The sequence below is a fragment of the Pristiophorus japonicus genome, chromosome 23 (genome assembly GCF_044704955.1).
Source record: "Pristiophorus japonicus isolate sPriJap1 chromosome 23, sPriJap1.hap1, whole genome shotgun sequence".
Classification (NCBI taxonomy): Eukaryota; Metazoa; Chordata; class Chondrichthyes; family Pristiophoridae; genus Pristiophorus; species Pristiophorus japonicus.
In genome coordinates, this window is record NC_091999.1 from 62,401,569 (window position 1) to 62,419,920 (window position 18,352).

Here is an 18,352-nt window from a genome sequence, read left to right on the forward strand (position 1 = left end):
CAGGCTGAATCACTGTCGCAAATTTGACTGATTGTTGCGATTTTCCAATCGGATGTATCGTGAATATTGCAGATGAATAAAAATGAGAACAAATGTCAGTGTTGAAAGGTGTGGGACGTTATTCCAATTATCACATGATCAGTTTGGTGGAGAACTGGTTAAATTGTGAAATGGAATGAAAAATGCTGCGAATCGTAGTCGGCAGGATTCGAACCTGCGCGGGAAAATCCCAATGGATTTCTAGTCCATCGCCTTAACCACTCGGCCACGACTACTGTGTCGCTGGCTTTTTAAACGTTACTCAGAAAAAACTCAGTCATCCATCTCTGTGCAGCAGACGGCCAAAGAATCCTGAAAAAGTCTCCGTTTGCTAAAAATCTGGAAGAGGCAAACTCCTCCACATGTATTTTCACAGTTCGATTTCGCTCTGGAATTTTTAATATGTATCTACCAAGAAACAGAAGTAAAAATCAACATTTTGAAACATCTGCCTCCCTGTCGGGGAATTGAACCCCGGTCTCCCGCGTGACAGGCGGGGATAGTCACCACTATACTAACGAGGAACTGACGGATAGCTGCTCTGTCGGAGCAGGAATCGAGCTGTGAACAGAACTGGACACCATGAGAAGTCGACAGACACATTGAGAGACAGAGACAAACCGACAAACAGGGAGAGACAGACACCGAGATAGAGACAACGAGAGACAGAAAGTGTGAGACTGAGAAGGAGAGGCAGAGTGGGTGAGAAAAAGACTCAAACACATACAGAGACAGAGATTTGTGTGTTTGATCTATTAAGAGAGAAAGGGAAAGAGTGAGAGAAAGACAATGATAAAGACAGTGACAATGAGAGAGACAGATAGAGAGAAAGAGATAGAGACTAAAACAGAAAATGATGGAAATACTTCTCAGGTTAGAGGCAGGAACTAACAGAGACAGGCAAAGAAATGGACAGACCGAAATGATGGGAAAGAGAGAGCCAGTCAGACAAAGAATCTGAGAGAATCCCATTGGAACAGACGTGGGCACCGTGAGAAAGAGACAGATTGAGAGACTGAGACAAACGGAGAAACAGGGACAGACAGAGTGAGCAGACTGAGAGAGACAAAGACTCAGACATACAAACACATACACAGCTCTGTGTAGAGAGAGAGAGAGGCAGAGACCGAGCGACACAGATACATTTCACAATTTCATTTCATTATCGGTTCAGAGTGACACATAGTTACACAAAATTGTTGATTCAACCGATGAAAATCGGACATCACTGATGAGAATGGGAGGAAATCTGTGTAAAATAAATAGAAACCAGGAGTGGGGAAGAACCCACGGTGGAAAACCCTTTGAAGTTTAAGGCCAACGACATAACCACTCGGTTATCCTGGCCCTGTGAGAGTTTGGATTCTGTCTCTGTGACAAACTGGGCTTCAACCTCAACCCCACATACAAACACATGCACATAGTCTTTTAGTGAGCATTTACGAACATTTTGAGGAATATTGACACGGGGGCAACTCTCCTACTCTGTTTCGAGTAATGCTCTGGGACCTTCATATCCACCCGAGGGTGCAGACGGAGCTTCAATTTAACATTTCATCCGAAAGTCAACAGCTTCAACATTGCAAAATTCCCCAAGTGCTGCACTTGAGTGTTAGCCAAGATGATATGCTCAAGTCCAAGGAGTGCGACTTGAACACACAAACTCCTGATTCAGTCGAGAATGCTGCCACTGAACCAAAGCCGATACAAAAGTTCACAACCGTATTATTTTCCCCAAGTCTTTTTTATAAGTTCCAGGACATACCAAATTCATGGTGATGATTTCCACAGACAGTTGCACATACACAGAGACAAAAATAGAGATAGACAGACAAAGAGAAACAGATAACCAAAAATTTACACGCACCAACGTGCATGCACAGCTGCCTTAGACATCTCGAGGGATGGACAGGCTGAATCACTGTCGCAACTATGACTGATTGTTGCGATTTTTTAATCGGATGTATCGTGAATATTGCAGATTAATAAAAATGAGAACAAATGTCAGTGTTGAAAGGTGTGGGACGTTGTTCCAATTATCACATGATCAGTTTGGGAGAGAACTGGTGAAATTGTGAAATGGAATGAAAAATGCTGAGAATCGTAGTCGGCAGGATTCGAACCTGCGTGGGAAAATCCCAATGGAGTTCTAGTCCATCGCCTTAACCACTCGGCCACGACTACTGTGTCGCTGGCTTTTTAAACGTTACTCAGAAAAAACTCAGTCATCCATCTCTGTGCAGCAGACGGCCAAAGAATCCTGAAAAAGTCTCCGTTTGCTAAAAATCTGGAAGAGGCAAACTCCTCCACATGTATTTTCACAGTTCGATTTCGCTCTGGAATTTTTAATATGTATCTACCAAGAAACAGAAGTAAAAATCAACATTTTGAAACATCTGCCTCCCCGTCGGGGAATTGAACCCCGGTCTCCCGCGTGACAGGCGGGGATACTTACCACTATATTAACGAGGAACTGACGGATAGCTGCTCTGTCGGAGCAGGAATCGAGCTGTGAACAGAACTGGACACCATGAGAAGTCGACAGACACATTGAGAGACAGATACAAACCGACAAACAGGGAGAGACAGACACCGAGATAGAGACAACGATAGACAGAAAGTGTGAGACTGAGAAGGAGAGGCAGATTGGGTGAGAAAAAGACTCAAACACATGCAGAGACAGAGATCTGTGTGTTTGATCTATTAAGAGAGAAAGGGAAAGAGTGAGAGAAAGACAATGATAAAGACAGTGACAAGGAGAGAGACAGATAGAGAGAAAGAGATAGAGACTAAAACAGAAAATGATGGAAATACTTCTCAGGTTAGAGGCAGGGACTAACAGAGACAGGCAAAGAAATGGACAGACCGAAATGATGGGAAAGAGAGAGCCAGTCAGACAAAGAATCTGAGAGAATCCCATTGGAACAGACGTGGGCACCGTGAGAAAGAGACAGATTGAGAGACTGAGACAAACGGAGAAACAGGGACAGACAGAGTGAGTCAGACTGAGAGAGACAAAGACTAAGACATACAAACACATACACAGCTCTGTGGAGAGAGAGAGAGAGGCAGAGACCGAGCGACACAGATACATTTCACAATTTCATTTCATTATCGGTTCAGAGTGACACATAGTTACAGAAAATTGTTGATTCAACCGATGAAAATCGGACATCACTGATCAGAATGGGAGGAAATCTGTGTTAAAATAAATAGAAACCAGGAGTGGGTAAGAACCCACGGTGGAAAACCCTTTGAAGTTTAAGGCCAACGACATAACCACTCGGTTATCCTGGCCCTGTGAGAGCTTGGATTCTGTCTCTGTGACAAACTGGGCTTCAACACCAACCCCACATACAAACACATGCACATAGTCTTTTAGTGAGCATTTACGAACATTTTTAGTAATATTTACACAAGGGCAACACTCCTACTCTGTTTCGAATAATGCTCTGGGACCGTTCATATCCACCCGAGGGTGCAGACGGAGCTTCAATTTAACATTTCATCCGAAAGTCAACAGCTTCAACATTGCAAAATTCCCCAAGTTCTGCACTTGAGTGCTAGCCAAGATGATATGCTCAATTCCAAGGAGTGCGACTTGAACACACAAACTCCTGATTCAGTCGAGAATGCTGCCACTGAACCAAAGCCGATACAAAAGTTCACAACCGTATTATTTTCCACAAGTCTTTTTTATAAGTTCCAGGACATACCAAATTCATGGTGATGATTTCCACAGACAGTTGCACATACACAGAGACAAAAATAGAGCTACACAGACACAGAGACACACATAACCAAAAATTTACACGCACCAACGGGCATGCACAGCTGCCTTAGACATCTCGAGGGACAGACAGGCTGAATCAGTGTCGCAACTTTAAATGATTGTTGCGATTTTTTAATCGGATGTATCGTGAATATTGCAGATTAATAAAAATGAGAACAAATGTCAGTGTTGAAAGGTGTGGGACGTTATTCCAATTATCACATGATCAGTTTGGGAGAGAACTGGTTAAATTGTGAAATAGAATGAAAAATGCTGCGAATCGTAGTCGGCAGGATTCGAACCTGCGCGGGAAAATCCCAATGGATTTCTAGTCCATTGCCTTAACCACTCGGCCACGACTACTGTGTCGCTGGCTTTTTAAACGTTACTCAGAAAAAACTCAGTCATCCATCTCTGTGCAGCAGACGGCCAAAGAATCCTGAAAAAGTCTCCGTTTGCTAAAAATCTGGAAGAGGAAAACTCCTCTCCCTGTATTTTCACAGTTCGATTTCGCTCTGGAATTTTTAATATGTATCTCGACCAAGAAACAGATGTAAAATTCAACATTTTGAAACAACTGCCTCCCCGTCGGGTAATTGAACCCCGATCTCCCGCGTGACAGGCAGGGATATTCACCACTTTACTAACGAGGAACTGACGGGCAATTAAACTGTCGGAGCAGGAATCGAGCTGTGAACAGAACTGGACACCATGAGAAGTCGACAGACACATTGAGAGACAGAGACAAACCGACAAACAGGGAGAGACAGACACTGAGATAGAGACAACGAGAGACAGAAAGTGTGAGACTGAGAAGGAGAGGCAGATTGGGTGAGAAAAAGACTCAAACACATACAGAGACAGAGATTTGTGTGTTTGATCTATTAAGAGAGAAAGGGAAAGAGTGAGAGAAAGACAATGATAAAGACAGTGACAAGGAGAGAGACAGATAGAGAGAAAGAGATAGAGACTAAAACAGAAAATGATGGAAATACTTCTCAGGTTAGAGGCAGGGACTAACAGAGACAGGCAAAGAAATGGACAGACCGAAATGATGGGAAAGAGAGAGCCAGTCAGACAAAGAATCTGAGAGAATCCCATTGGAACAGACGTGGGCACCGTGAGAAAGAGACAGATTGAGAGACTTGAGACAAACGGAGAACCAGGGACAGACAGAGTGAGTCAGACTGAGAGAGACAAAGACTCAGACATACAAACACATACACAGCTCTGTGGAGAGAGAGAGAGAGGCAGAGACCGAGCGACACAGATACATTTCACAATTTCATTTCATTATCGGTTCAGAGTGACACATAGTTACAGAAAATTGTTGATTCAACCGATGAAAATCGGACATCACTGATCAGAATGGGAGGAAATCTGTGTTAAAATAAATAGAAACCAGGAGTGGGGAAGAACCCACGGTGGAAAACCCTTTGAGGTTTAAGGCCAACGACATAACCACTCGGTTATCCTGGCCCTGTGAGAGCTTGGATTCTGTCTCTGTGACAAACTGGGCTTCAACCCCAACACCACATACAAACACATGCACATAGTCTTTTAGTGAGCATTTACGAACATTTTGAGGAATATTGACACGGGGGCAACTCTCCTATTCTGTTTCGAGTAATGCTCTGGGACCTTTCATATCCACCCGAGGGTGCAGACGGAGCTTCAATTTAACATTTCATCCGAAAGTCAACAGCTTCAACATTGCAAAATTCCCCAAGTGCTGCACTTGAGTGTTAGCCAAGATGATATGCTCAAGTCCAAGGAGTGCGACTTGAACACACAAACTCCTGATTCAGTCGAGAATGCTGCCACTGAACCAAAGCCGATACAAAAGTTCACAACCGTATTATTTTCCCCAAGTCTTTTTTATAAGTTCCAGGACATACCAAATTCATGGTGATGATTTCCACAGATAGTTGCACATACACAGAGACAAAAATAGAGATAGACAGACACAGAGACACACATAACCAAAAATTTACACGCACCAACGGGCATGCACAGATGCCTCAGACATCTCGAGGGATAGACAGGCTGAATCACTGTCGCAACTTTGACTGAATGTTGCGATTTTTTAATCGGATGTATCGTGAATATTGCAGATTAATAAAAATGAGAACAAATGTCAGTGTTGAAAGGTGTGGGACGTTATTCCAATTATCACATGATCAGTTTGGTAGAGAACTGGTTAAATTGTGAAATGGAATGAAAAATGCTGAGAATCGTAGTCGGCAGGATTCGAACCTGCGCGGGAAAATCCCAATGGATTTCTAGTCCATCGCCTTAACCACTCGGCCACGACTACTGTGTCGCTGGCTTTTTAAACGTTACTCAGAAAAAACTCAGTCATCCATCTCTGTGCAGCAGACGGCCAAAGAATCCTGAAAAAGTCTCCGTTTGCTAAAAATCTGGAAGAGGCAAACTCCTCTCCCTGTATTTTCACAGTTCGATTTCGCTCTGGAATTTTTAATATGTATCTACCAAGAAACAGAAGTAAAAATCAACATTTTGAAACATCTGCCTCCCCGTCGGGGAATTGAACCCCGGTCTCCCGCGTGACAGGCGGGGATACTCACCACTATACTAACGAGGAACTGACGGAGAGCTGCTCTGTCGGAGCAGGAATCGAGCTGTGAACAGAACTGGACACCATGAGAAGTCGACAGACACATTGAGAGACAGAGACAAACCGACAAACAGGGAGAGACAGACACCGAGATAGAGACAACGAGAGACAGAAAGTGTGAGACTGAGAAGGAGAGGCAGATTGGGTGAGAAAAAGACTCAAACACATACAGAGACAGAGATTTGTGTGTTTGATCTATTAAGAGAGAAAGGGAAAGAGTGAGAGAAAGACAATGATAAAGACAGTGACAAGGAGAGAGACAGATAGAGAGAAAGAGATAGAGACTAAAACAGAAAATGATGGAAATACTTCTCAGGTTAGAGGCAGGGACTAACAGAGACAGGCAAAGAAATGGACAGACCGAAATGATGGGAAAGAGAGAGCCAGTCAGACAAAGAATCTGAGAGAATCCCATTGGAACAGACGTGGGCACCGTGATAAAGAGACAGATTGAGAGACTGAGACAAACGGAGAAACAGGGACAGACAGAGTGAGTCAGACTGAGAGAGACAAAGACTCAGACATACAAACACATACACAGCTCTGTGGAGAGAGAGAGAGAGGCAGAGACCGACCGACACAGATTCATTTCACAATTTCATTTCATTATCGGTTCAGAGTGACACATAGTTACAGAAAATTGTTGATTCAACCGATGAAAATCGGACATCACTGATCAGAATGGGAGGAAATCTGTGTTAAAATAAATAGAAACCAGGAGTGGGGAAGAACCCACGGTGGAAAACCCTTTGAAGTTTAAGGCCAACGACATAACCACTCGGTTATCCTGGCCCTGTGAGAGCTTGGATTCTGTCTCTGTGACAAACTGGGCTTCAACACCAACCCCACATACAAACACATGCACATAGTCTTTTAGTGAGCATTTACGAACATTTTGAGGAATATTGACACGGGGGCAACTCTCCTACTCTGTTTCGAGTAATGCTCTGGGACCTTTCATATCCACCCGAGGGTGCAGACGGAGCTTCAATTTAACATTTCATCCGAAAGTCAACAGCTTCAACATTGCAAAATTCCCCAAGTGCTGCACTTGAGTGTTAGCCAAGATGATATGCTCAAGTCCAAGGAGTGCGACTTGAAGACACAAACTCCTGATTCAGTCGAGAATGCTGCCACTGAACCAAAGCCGATACAAAAGTTCACAACCGTATTATTTTCCCCAAGTCTTTTTTATAAGTTCCAGGACATACCAAATTCATGGTGATGATTTCCACAGACAGTTGCACATACACAGAGACAAAAATAGAGATAGACAGACAAAGAGAAACAGATAACCAAAAATTTACACGCACCAACGGGCATGCACAGCTGCCTTAGACATCTCGAGGGATAGACAGGCTGAATCACTGTCGCAACTATGACTGATTGCTGCGATTTTTTAATCGGATGTATCGTGAATATTGCAGATTAATAAAAATGAGAACAAATGTCAGTGTTGAAAGGTGTGGGACGTTATTCCAATTATCACATGATCAGTTTGGTCGCGAACTGGTTAAATTGTGAAATGGAATGAAAAATGCTGCGAATCGTAGTCGGCAGGATTCGAACCTGCGCGGGAAAATCCCAATGGATTTCTAATCCATCGCCTTAACCACTCGGCCACGACTACTGTGTCGCTGGCTTTTTAAACGTTACTCAGAAAAAACTCAGTCATCCATCCCTGTGCAGCAGACGGCCAAAGAATCCTGAAAAAGTCTCCGTTTGCTAAAAATCTGGAAGAGGCAAACTCCTCTACCTGTATTTTCACAGTTCGATTTCGCTCTGGAATTTTTAATATGTATCTACCAAGAAACAGAAGTAAAAATGAACATTTTGAAACATCTGCCTCCCCGTCGGGGAATTGAACCCCGGTCTCCCACGTGACAGGCGGGGATACTTACCACTATACTAACGAGGAACTGACGGATAGCTCCTCTGTCGGAGCAGGAATCGAGCTGTGAACAGAACTGGACACCATGAGAAGTCGACAGACACATTGAGAGACAGATACAAACGGACAAACAGGGAGAGACAGACACCGAGATAGAGACAACGAGAGACAGAAAGTGTGAGACTGAGAAGGAGAGGCAGATTGGGTGAGAAAAAGACTCAAACACATACAGAGACAGAGATTTGTGTGTTTGATCTATTAAGAGAGAAAGGGAAAGAGTGAGAGAAAGACAATGATAAAGACAGTGACAAGGAGAGAGACAGATAGAGAGAAAGAGATAGAGACTAAAACAGAAAATGATGGAAATACTTCTCAGGTTAGAGGCAGGGACTAACAGAGACAGGCAAAGAAATGGACAGACCGAAATGATGGGAAAGAGAGAGCCAGTCAGACAAAGAATCTGAGAGAATCCCATTGGAACAGACGTGGGCACCGTGAGAAAGAGACAGATTGAGAGACTGAGACAAACGGAGAAACAGGGACAGACAGAGTGAGTCAGACTGAGAGGGACAAAGACTCAGACATACAAACACATACACAGCTCTGTGGAGAGAGAGAGAGAGGCAGAGACCGAGCGACACAGATTCATTTCACAATTTCATTTCATTATCGGTTCAGAGTGACACATAGTTACAGAAAATTGTTGATTCAACCGATGAAAATCGGACATCACTGATCAGAATGGGAGGAAATCTGTGTTAAAATAAATAGAAACCAGGAGTGGGGAAGAACCCACGGTGGAAAACCCTTTGAAGTTTAAGGCCAACGACATAACCACTCGGTTATCCTGGCCCTGTGAGAGCTTGGATTCTGTCTCTGTGACAAACTGGGCTTCAACACCAACCCCACATACAAACACATGCACATAGTCTTTTAGTGAGCATTTACGAACATTTTGAGGAATATTGACACGGGGGCAACTCTCCTACTCTGTTTCGAGTAATGCTCTGGGACCTTTCATATCCACCCGAGGGTGCAGACGGAGCTTCAATTTAACATTTCATCCGAAAGTCAACAGCTTCAACATTGCAAAATTCCCCAAGTGCTGCACTTGAGTGTTAGCCAAGATGATATGCTCAAGTCCAAGGAGTGCGACTTGAAGACACAAACTCCTGATTCAGTCGAGAATGCTGCCACTGAACCAAAGCCGATACAAAAGTTCACAACCGTATTATTTTCCCCAAGTCTTTTTTATAAGTTCCAGGACATACCAAATTCATGGTGATGATTTCCACAGACAGTTGCACATACACAGAGACAAAAATAGAGATAGACAGACAAAGAGAAACAGATAACCAAAAATTTACACGCACCAACGGGCATGCACAGCTGCCTTAGACATCTCGAGGGATAGACAGGCTGAATCACTGTCGCAACTATGACTGATTGCTGCGATTTTTTAATCGGATGTATCGTGAATATTGCAGATTAATAAAAATGAGAACAAATGTCAGTGTTGAAAGGTGTGGGACGTTATTCCAATTATCACATGATCAGTTTGGTCGCGAACTGGTTAAATTGTGAAATGGAATGAAAAATGCTGCGAATCGTAGTCGGCAGGATTCGAACCTGCGCGGGAAAATCCCAATGGATTTCTAATCCATCGCCTTAACCACTCGGCCACGACTACTGTGTCGCTGGCTTTTTAAACGTTACTCAGAAAAAACTCAGTCATCCATCTCTGTGCAGCAGACGGCCAAAGAATCCTGAAAAAGTCTCCGTTTGCTAAAAATCTGGAAGAGGCAAACTCCTCTACCTGTATTTTCACAGTTCGATTTCGCTCTGGAATTTTTAATATGTATCTGAGAAGAAACAGAAGTAAAAATCAACATTTTGAAACATCTGCCTCCCCGTCGGGGAATTGAAACCCGGTCTCCCGCGTGACAGACGGGGATACTCACCACTATACTAACGAGGAACTGACGGATAGCTCCGCTGTCGGAGCAGGAATCGAGCTGTGAACAGAACTGGACACCATGAGAAGTCGACAGACACATTGAGAGACAGAGACAAACCGACAAACAGGGAGAGACAGACACCGAGATAGACACAACGAGAGACAGAAAGTGTGAGACTGAGAAGGAGAGGCAGATTGGGTGAGAAAAAGACTCAAACACATACAGAGACAGAGATTTGTGTGTTTGATCTATTAAGAGAGAAAGGGAAAGAGTGAGAGAAAGAAAATGATAAAGACAGTGACAAGGAGAGAGACAGATAGAGAGAAAGAGATAGAGACTAATACAGAAAATGATGGAAATACTTCTCAGGTTAGAGGCAGGGACTAACAGAGACAGGCAAAGAAATGGACAGACCGAAATGATGGGAAAGAGAGAGCCAGTCAGACAAAGAATCTGAGAGAATCCCATTGGAACAGACGTGGGCACCGTGAGAAAGAGACAGATTGAGAGACTGAGACAAACGGAGAAACAGGGACAGACAGAGTGAGTCAGACAGAGAGAGACAAAGACTCAGACATACAAACACATACACAGCTCTGTGGAGAGAGAGAGAGAGGCAGAGACCGAGCGACACAGATACATTTCACAATTTCATTTTATTATCGGTTCAGAGTGACACATAGTTACAGAAAATTGTTGATTCAACCGATGAAAATCGGACATCACTGATCAGAATGGGAGGAAATCTGTGTTAAAATAAATAGAAACCAGGAGTGGGGAAGAACCCACGGTGGAAAACCCTTTGAAGTTTAAGGCCAACGACATAACCACTCGGTTATCCTGGCCCTGTGAGAGCTTGGATTCTGTTTCTGTGACAAACTGGGCTTCAACCCCAACCCCACATACAAACACATGCACATAGTCTTTTAGTGAGCATTTACGAACATTTTGAGGAATATTGACACGGGGGCAACTCTCCTACTCTGTTTCGAGTAATGCTCTGGGACCTTTCATATCCACCCGAGGGTGCAGACGGAGCTTCAATTTAACATTTCATCCGAAAGTCAACAGCTTCAACATTGCAAAATTCCCCAAGTGCTGCACTTGAGTGTTAGCCAAGATGATATGCTCAAGTCCAAGGAGTGCGACTTGAAGACATAAACTCCTGATTCAGTCGAGAATGCTGCCACTGAACCAAAGCCGATACAAAAGTTCACAACCGTATTATTTTCCCCAAGTCTTTTTTATAAGTTCCAGGACATACCAAATTCATGGTGATGATTTCCACAGACAGTTGCACATACACAGAGACAAAAATAGAGATAGACAGACACAGAGACACAGATAACCAAAAATTTACACGCACCAACGGGCATGCACAGCTGCCTTAGACATCTCGAGGGATAGACAGGCTGAATCACTGTCGCAACTATGACTGATTGCTGCGATTTTTTAATCGGATGTATCGTGAATATTGCAGATGAATAAAAATGAGAACAAATGTCAGTGTTGAAAGGTGTGGGACGTTATTCCAATTATCACATGATCAGTTTGGTAGCGAACTGGTTAAATTGTGAAATGGAATGAAAAATGCTGAGAATCGTAGTCGGCAGGATTCGAACCTCCGCGGGAAAATCCCAATGGATTTCTAGTCCATCGCCTTAACCACTCCGCCACGACTACTGTGTCGCTGGCTTTTTAAACGTTACTCAGAAAAAACTCAGTCATCCATCTCTGTGCAGCAGATGGCCAAAGAATCCTGAAAAAGTCTCCGTTTGCTAAAAATCTGGAAGAGGCAAACTCCTCTACCTGTATTTTCACAGTTCGATTTCGCTCTGGAATTTTTAATATGTATATACCAAGAAACAGAAGTAAAAATCAACATTTTGAAACATCTGCCTCCCCGTCGGGGAATTGAAACCCGGTCTCCCACGTGACAGGCGGGGATACTCACCACTATACTAACGAGGAACTGACGGATAGTTCCGCTGTCGGAGCAGGAATCGAGCTGTGAACAGAACTGGACACCATGAGAAGTCGACAGACACATTGAGAGACAGAGACAAACCGACAAACAGGGAGAGACAGACACCGAGATAGAGACAACGAGAGACAGAAAGTGTGAGACTGAGAAGGAGAGGCAGATTGGGTGAGAAAAAGACTCAAACACATACAGAGACAGAGATTTGTGTGTTTGATCTATTAAGAGAGAAAGGGAAAGAGTGAGAGAAAGACAATGATAAAGACAGTGACAAGGAGAGAGACAGATAGAGAGAAAGAGATAGAGACTAAAACAGAAAATGATGGAAATACTTCTCAGGTTAGAGGCAGGGACTAACAGAGACAGGCAAAGAAATGGACAGACCGAAATGATGGGAAAGAGAGAGCCAGTCAGACAAAGAATCTGAGAGAATCCCATTGGAACAGACGTGGGCACCGTGAGAAAGAGACAGATTGAGAGACTGAGACAAACGGAGAAACAGGGACAGACAGAGTGAGTCAGACAGAGAGAGACAAAGACTCAGACATACAAACACATACACAGCTCTGTGGAGAGAGAGAGTGAGGCAGAGACCGAGCGACACAGATACATTTCACAATTTCATTTCATTATCGGTTCAGAGTGACACATAGTTACAGAAAATTGTTGATTCAACCGATGAAAATCGGACATCACTGATCAGAATGGGAGGAAATCTGTGTTAAAATAAATAGAAACCAGGAGTGGGGAAGAACCCACGGTGGATAACCCTTTGAAGTTTAAGGCCAACGACATAACCACTCGGTTATCCTGGCCCTGTGAGAGCTTGGATTCTGTTTCTGTGACAAACTGGGCTTCAACCCCAACCCCACATACAAACACATGCACATAGTCTTTTAGTGAGCATTTACGAACATTTTGAGGAATATTGACACGGGGGCAACTCTCCTACTCTGTTTCGAGTAATGCTCTGGGACCTTTCATATCCACCCGAGGGTGCAGACGGAGCTTCAATTTAACATTTCATCCGAAAGTCAACAGCTTCAACATTGCAAAATTTCCCAAGTGCTGCACTTGAGTGTTAGCCAAGATGATATGATCAAGTCCAAGGAGTGCGATTTGAACACACAAACTCCTGATTCAGTCGAGAATGCTGCCACTGAACCAAAGCCGATACAAAAGTTCACAACCGTATTATTTTCCCCAAGTCTTTTTTATAAGTTCCAGGACATACCAAATTCATGGTGATGATTTCCACAGACAGTTGCACATACACAGAGACAAAAATAGAGATAGACAGACACAGAGACACAGATAACCAAAAATTTACACGCACCAACGGGCATGCACAGCTGCCTTAGACATCTCGAGGGATAGACAGGCTGAATCAGTGTCGCAACTTTGACTGATTGTTGCGATTTTTTAATCGGATGTATCGTTAATATTGCAGATTAATAAAAATGAGAACAAATGTCAGTGTTGAAAGGTGTGGGACGTTATTCCAATTATCACATGATCAGTTTGGTAGAGAACTGGTTAAATTGTGAAATGGAATGAAAAATGCTGCGAATCGTAGTCGGCAGGTTTCGAACCTGCGCGGGAAAATCGCAATGGATTTCTAGTCCATCGCCTTAACCACTCCGCCACGACTACTGTGTCGCTGGCTTTTTAAACGTTACTCAGAAAAAACTCAGTCATCCATCTCTGTGCAGCAGACGGCCAAAGAATCCTGAAAAAGTCTCCGTTTGCAAAAAATCTGGAAGAGGCAAACTCCTCCACATGTATTTTCACAGTTCGATTTCGCTCTGGAATTTTTAATATGTATCTACCAAGAAACAGAAGTAAAAATCGACATTTTGAAACATCTGCCTCCCCGTCGGGGAATTGAACCCCGGTCTCCCGCGTGACAGGCGGGGATACTCACCACTATACTAACGAGGAACTGACGGAAAGCTCTTCTGTCGGAGCAGGAATCGAGCTGTGAACCATGAGAAGTCGACAGACATATTGAGAGACAGAGACAAACCGACAAACAGGGAGAGACAGACACCCAGATAGAGACAACGAGAGACAGAAAGTGTGAGACTGAGAAGGAGAGGCAGATTGGGTGAGAAAAAGACTAAAACACATACAGAGACAGAGATTTGTGTGTTTGATCTATTAAGAGAGAAAGGGAAAGAGTGAGAAAAAGACAATGATAAAGACAGTGACAAGGAGAGAGACAGATAGAGAGAAAGAGATAGAGACTAAAACAGAAAATGATGGAAATACTTCTCAGGTTAGAGGCAGGGACTAACAGAGACAGGCAAAGAAATGGACAGACCGAAATGATGGGAAAGAGAGAGCCAGTCAGACAAAGAATCTGAGAGAATCCCATTGGAACAGACGTGGGCACCGTGAGAAAGAGACAGATTGAGAGACTGAGAAAAACGGAGAAACAGGGACAGACAGAATGAGTCAGACTGAGAGAGACAAAGACTCAGACATACAAACACATACACGGCTCTGTGGAGAGAGAGAGAGAGGCAGAGACCGAGCGACACAGATACATTTCACAATTTCATTTCATTATCGGTTCAGAGTGACACATAGTTACAGAAAATTGTTGATTCAACCGATGAAAATCGGACATCACTGGTCAGAATGGGAGGAAATCTGTGTTAAAATAAATAGAAACCAGGAGTGGGGAAGAACCCACGGTGGAAAACCCTTTGAAGTTTAAGGCCAACGACATAACCACTCGGTTATCCTGGCCCTGTGAGAGTTTGGATTCTGTCTCTGTGACAAACTGGGCTTCAACCCCAACCCCACATACAAGCACATGCACATAGTCTTTTAGTGAGCATTTACGAACATTTTGAGGAATATTGACACGGGGGCAACTCTCCTACTCTGTTTCGAGTAATGCTCTGGGACCTTCATATCCACCCGAGGGTGCAGACGGAGCTTCAATTTAACATTTCATCCGAAAGTCAACAGCTTCAACATTGCAAAATTCCCCAAGTGCTGCACTTGAGTGTTAGCCAAGATGATATGCTCAAGTCCAAGGAGTGCGACTTGAACACACAAACTCCTGATTCAGTCGAGAATGCTGCCACTGAACCAAAGCCGATACAAAAGTTCACAACCGTATTATTTTCCCCAAGTCTTTTTTATAAGTTCCAGGACATACCAAATTCATGGTGATGATTTCCACAGACAGGTGAACATGCACAGAGGCAAAAATAGAGATAGACAGACACAGAGACACACATAACCAAAAATTTACACGCACCAAGGGGCATGCACAGCTGCCTTAGACATCTCGAGGGATAGACAGGCTGAATCACGGTCGCAAATTTGACTGATTGTTGCGATTTTCCAATCGGATGTATCGTGAATATTGCAGATGAATAAAAATGAGAACAAATGTCAGTGTTGAAAGGTGTGGGACGTTATTCCAATTATCACATGATCAGTTTGGTGGAGAACTGGTTAAATTGTGAAATGGAATGAAAAATGCTGAGAATCGTAGTCGGCAGGATTCGAACCTGCGCGGGAAAATCCCAATGGATTTCTAGTCCATCGCCTTAACCACTCGGCCACGACTACTGTGTCGCTGGCTTTTTAAACGTTACTCAGAAAAAACTCAGTCATCCATCTCTGTGCAGCAGACGGCCAAAGAATCCTGAAAAAGTCTCCGTTTGCTAACAATCTGGAAGAGGCAAACTCCTCCACATGTATTTTCACAGTTCGATTTCGCTCTGGAATTTTTAATATGTATCGACCAAGAAACAGAAGTAAAAATCAACATTTTGAAACATCTGCCTCCCCGTTGGGGAAGTGAACCCCGGTCTCCCGCGTGACAGGCGGGGATACTCACCACTATACTAACGAGGAACTGACGGATAGCTGCTCTGTCGGAGCAGGAATCGAGCTGTGAACAGAACTGGACACCATGAGAAGTCGACAGACACATTGAGAGACAGAGACAAACCGACAAACAGGGAGAGACAGACACCGAGATAGAGACAACGAGAGACAGAAAGTGTGAGACTGAGAAGGAGAGGCAGATTGGGTGAGAAAAAGACGCAAACACATGCAGAGACAGAGATTTGTGTGGTTGATCTATTAAGAGAGAAAGGGAAAGAGTGAGAGAAAGACAATGATAAAGACACTGACAATGAGAGAGACAGATAGAGAGAAAGAGATAGAGACTAAAACAGAAAATGATGGAAATACTTCTCAGGTTAGAGGCAGGAACTAACAGAGACAGGCAAAGAAATGGACAGACCGAAATGATGGGAAAGAGAGAGCCAGTCAGACAAAGAATCTGAGAGAATCCCATTGGAACAGACGTGGGCACCGTGAGAAAGAGACAGATTGAGAGACTGAGACAAACGGAGAAACAGGGACAGACAGAGTGAGCAGACTGAGAGAGACAAAGACTCAGACATACAAACACATACACAGCTCTGTGTAGAGAGAGAGAGAGGCAGAGACCGAGCGACACAGATACATTTCACAATTTCATTTTATTATCGGTTCAGAGTGACACATAGTTACAGAAAATTGTTGATTCAACCGATGAAAATCGGACATCACTGATCAGAATGGGAGGAAATCTGTGTTAAAATATATAGAAACCAGGAGTGGGGAAGAACCCACGGTGGAAAACCCTTTGAAGTTTAAGGCCAACGACATAACCACTCGGTTATCCTGGCCCTGTGAGAGCTTGGATTCTGTTTCTGTGACAAACTGGGCTTCAACCCCAACCCCACATACAAACACATGCACATAGTCTTTTAGTGAGCATTTACGAACATTTTGAGGAATATTGACACGGGGGCAACTCTCCTACTCTGTTTCGAGTAATGCTCTGGGACCTTTCATATCCACCCGAGGGTGCAGACGGAGCTTCAATTTAACATTTCATCCGAAAGTCAACAGCTTCAACATTGCAAAATTCCCCAAGTGCTGCACTTGAGTGTTAGCCAAGATGATATGCTCAAGTCCAAGAAGTGCGACTTGAAGACATAAACTCCTGATTCAGTCGAGAATGCTGCCACTGAACCAAAGCCGATACAAAAGTTCACAACCGTATTATTTTCCCCAAGTCTTTTTTATAAGTTCCAGGACATACCAAATTCATGGTGATGATTTCCACAGACAGTTGCACATACACAGAGACAAAAATAGAGATAGACAGACACAGAGACACAGATAACCAAAAATTTACACGCACCAACGGGCATGCACAGCTGCCTTAGACATCTCGAGGGATAGACAGGCTGAATCACTGTCGCAACTATGACTGATTGCTGCGATTTTTTAATCGGATGTATCGTGAATATTGCAGATGAATAAAAATGAGAACAAATGTCAGTGTTGAAAGGTGTGGGACGTTATTCCAATTATCACATGATCAGTTTGGTAGCGAACTGGTTAAATTGTGAAATGGAATGAAAAATGCTGAGAATCGTAGTCGGCAGGATTCGAACCTCCGCGGGAAAATCCCAATGGATTTCTAGTCCATCGCCTTAACCACTCCGCCACGACTACTGTGTCGCTGGCTTTTTAAACGTTACTCAGAAAAAACTCAGTCATCCATCTCTGTGCAGCAGATGGCCAAAGAATCCTGAAAAAGTCTCCGTTTGCTAAAAATCTGGAAGAGGCAAACTCCTCTACCTGTATTTTCACAGTTCGATTTCGCTCTGGAATTTTTAATATGTATATACCAAGAAACAGAAGTAAAAATCAACATTTTGAAACATCTGCCTCCCCGTCGGGGAATTGAAACCCGGTCTCCCGCGTGACAGGCGGGGATACTCACCACTATACTAACGAGGAACTGACGGATAGCTCCGCTGTCGGAGCAGGAATCGAGCTGTGAACAGAACTGGACACCATGAGAAGTCGACAGACACATTGAGAGACAGAGACAAACCGACAAACAGGGAGAGACAGACACCGAGATAGAGACAACGAGAGACAGAAAGTGTGAGACTGAGAAGGAGAGGCAGATTGGGTGAGAAAAAGACTCAAACACATACAGAGACAGAGATTTGTGTGTTTGATCTATTAAGAGAGAAAG

The 18,352-nt window shown here is 43.6% G+C and overlaps 12 non-coding genes across 12 annotated transcripts; all 12 read right to left on the minus strand.

The window, feature by feature from the left end:
* Window positions 1-193: 193 nt before the first annotated feature.
* trnas-aga (transfer RNA serine (anticodon AGA)) lies at window positions 194-275 on the minus strand. Its single transcript has one exon. It is a non-coding gene; the product is annotated as a tRNA-Ser (tRNA).
* Window positions 276-2,141: 1,866 nt separating this feature from the next.
* On the minus strand, window positions 2,142-2,223 carry trnas-aga (transfer RNA serine (anticodon AGA)). Its single transcript has one exon. It is a non-coding gene; the product is annotated as a tRNA-Ser (tRNA).
* Window positions 2,224-2,439: 216 nt separating this feature from the next.
* Window positions 2,440-2,511, minus strand: trnad-guc (transfer RNA aspartic acid (anticodon GUC)). Its single transcript has one exon. It is a non-coding gene; the product is annotated as a tRNA-Asp (tRNA).
* Window positions 2,512-4,092: 1,581 nt separating this feature from the next.
* trnas-aga (transfer RNA serine (anticodon AGA)) lies at window positions 4,093-4,174 on the minus strand. Its single transcript has one exon. It is a non-coding gene; the product is annotated as a tRNA-Ser (tRNA).
* Window positions 4,175-6,046: 1,872 nt separating this feature from the next.
* On the minus strand, window positions 6,047-6,128 carry trnas-aga (transfer RNA serine (anticodon AGA)). Its single transcript has one exon. It is a non-coding gene; the product is annotated as a tRNA-Ser (tRNA).
* A 216-nt stretch (window positions 6,129-6,344) lies between these two features.
* trnad-guc (transfer RNA aspartic acid (anticodon GUC)) lies at window positions 6,345-6,416 on the minus strand. Its single transcript has one exon. It is a non-coding gene; the product is annotated as a tRNA-Asp (tRNA).
* Window positions 6,417-7,997: 1,581 nt separating this feature from the next.
* trnas-aga (transfer RNA serine (anticodon AGA)) lies at window positions 7,998-8,079 on the minus strand. The gene has a single exon. It is a non-coding gene; the product is annotated as a tRNA-Ser (tRNA).
* A 216-nt stretch (window positions 8,080-8,295) lies between these two features.
* Window positions 8,296-8,367, minus strand: trnad-guc (transfer RNA aspartic acid (anticodon GUC)). Its single transcript has one exon. It is a non-coding gene; the product is annotated as a tRNA-Asp (tRNA).
* A 1,581-nt stretch (window positions 8,368-9,948) lies between these two features.
* On the minus strand, window positions 9,949-10,030 carry trnas-aga (transfer RNA serine (anticodon AGA)). The gene has a single exon. It is a non-coding gene; the product is annotated as a tRNA-Ser (tRNA).
* A 4,118-nt stretch (window positions 10,031-14,148) lies between these two features.
* On the minus strand, window positions 14,149-14,220 carry trnad-guc (transfer RNA aspartic acid (anticodon GUC)). The gene has a single exon. It is a non-coding gene; the product is annotated as a tRNA-Asp (tRNA).
* Window positions 14,221-15,788: 1,568 nt separating this feature from the next.
* On the minus strand, window positions 15,789-15,870 carry trnas-aga (transfer RNA serine (anticodon AGA)). The gene has a single exon. It is a non-coding gene; the product is annotated as a tRNA-Ser (tRNA).
* Window positions 15,871-18,036: 2,166 nt separating this feature from the next.
* trnad-guc (transfer RNA aspartic acid (anticodon GUC)) lies at window positions 18,037-18,108 on the minus strand. Its single transcript has one exon. It is a non-coding gene; the product is annotated as a tRNA-Asp (tRNA).
* Between the last annotated feature and the right edge of the window lie 244 nt (window positions 18,109-18,352).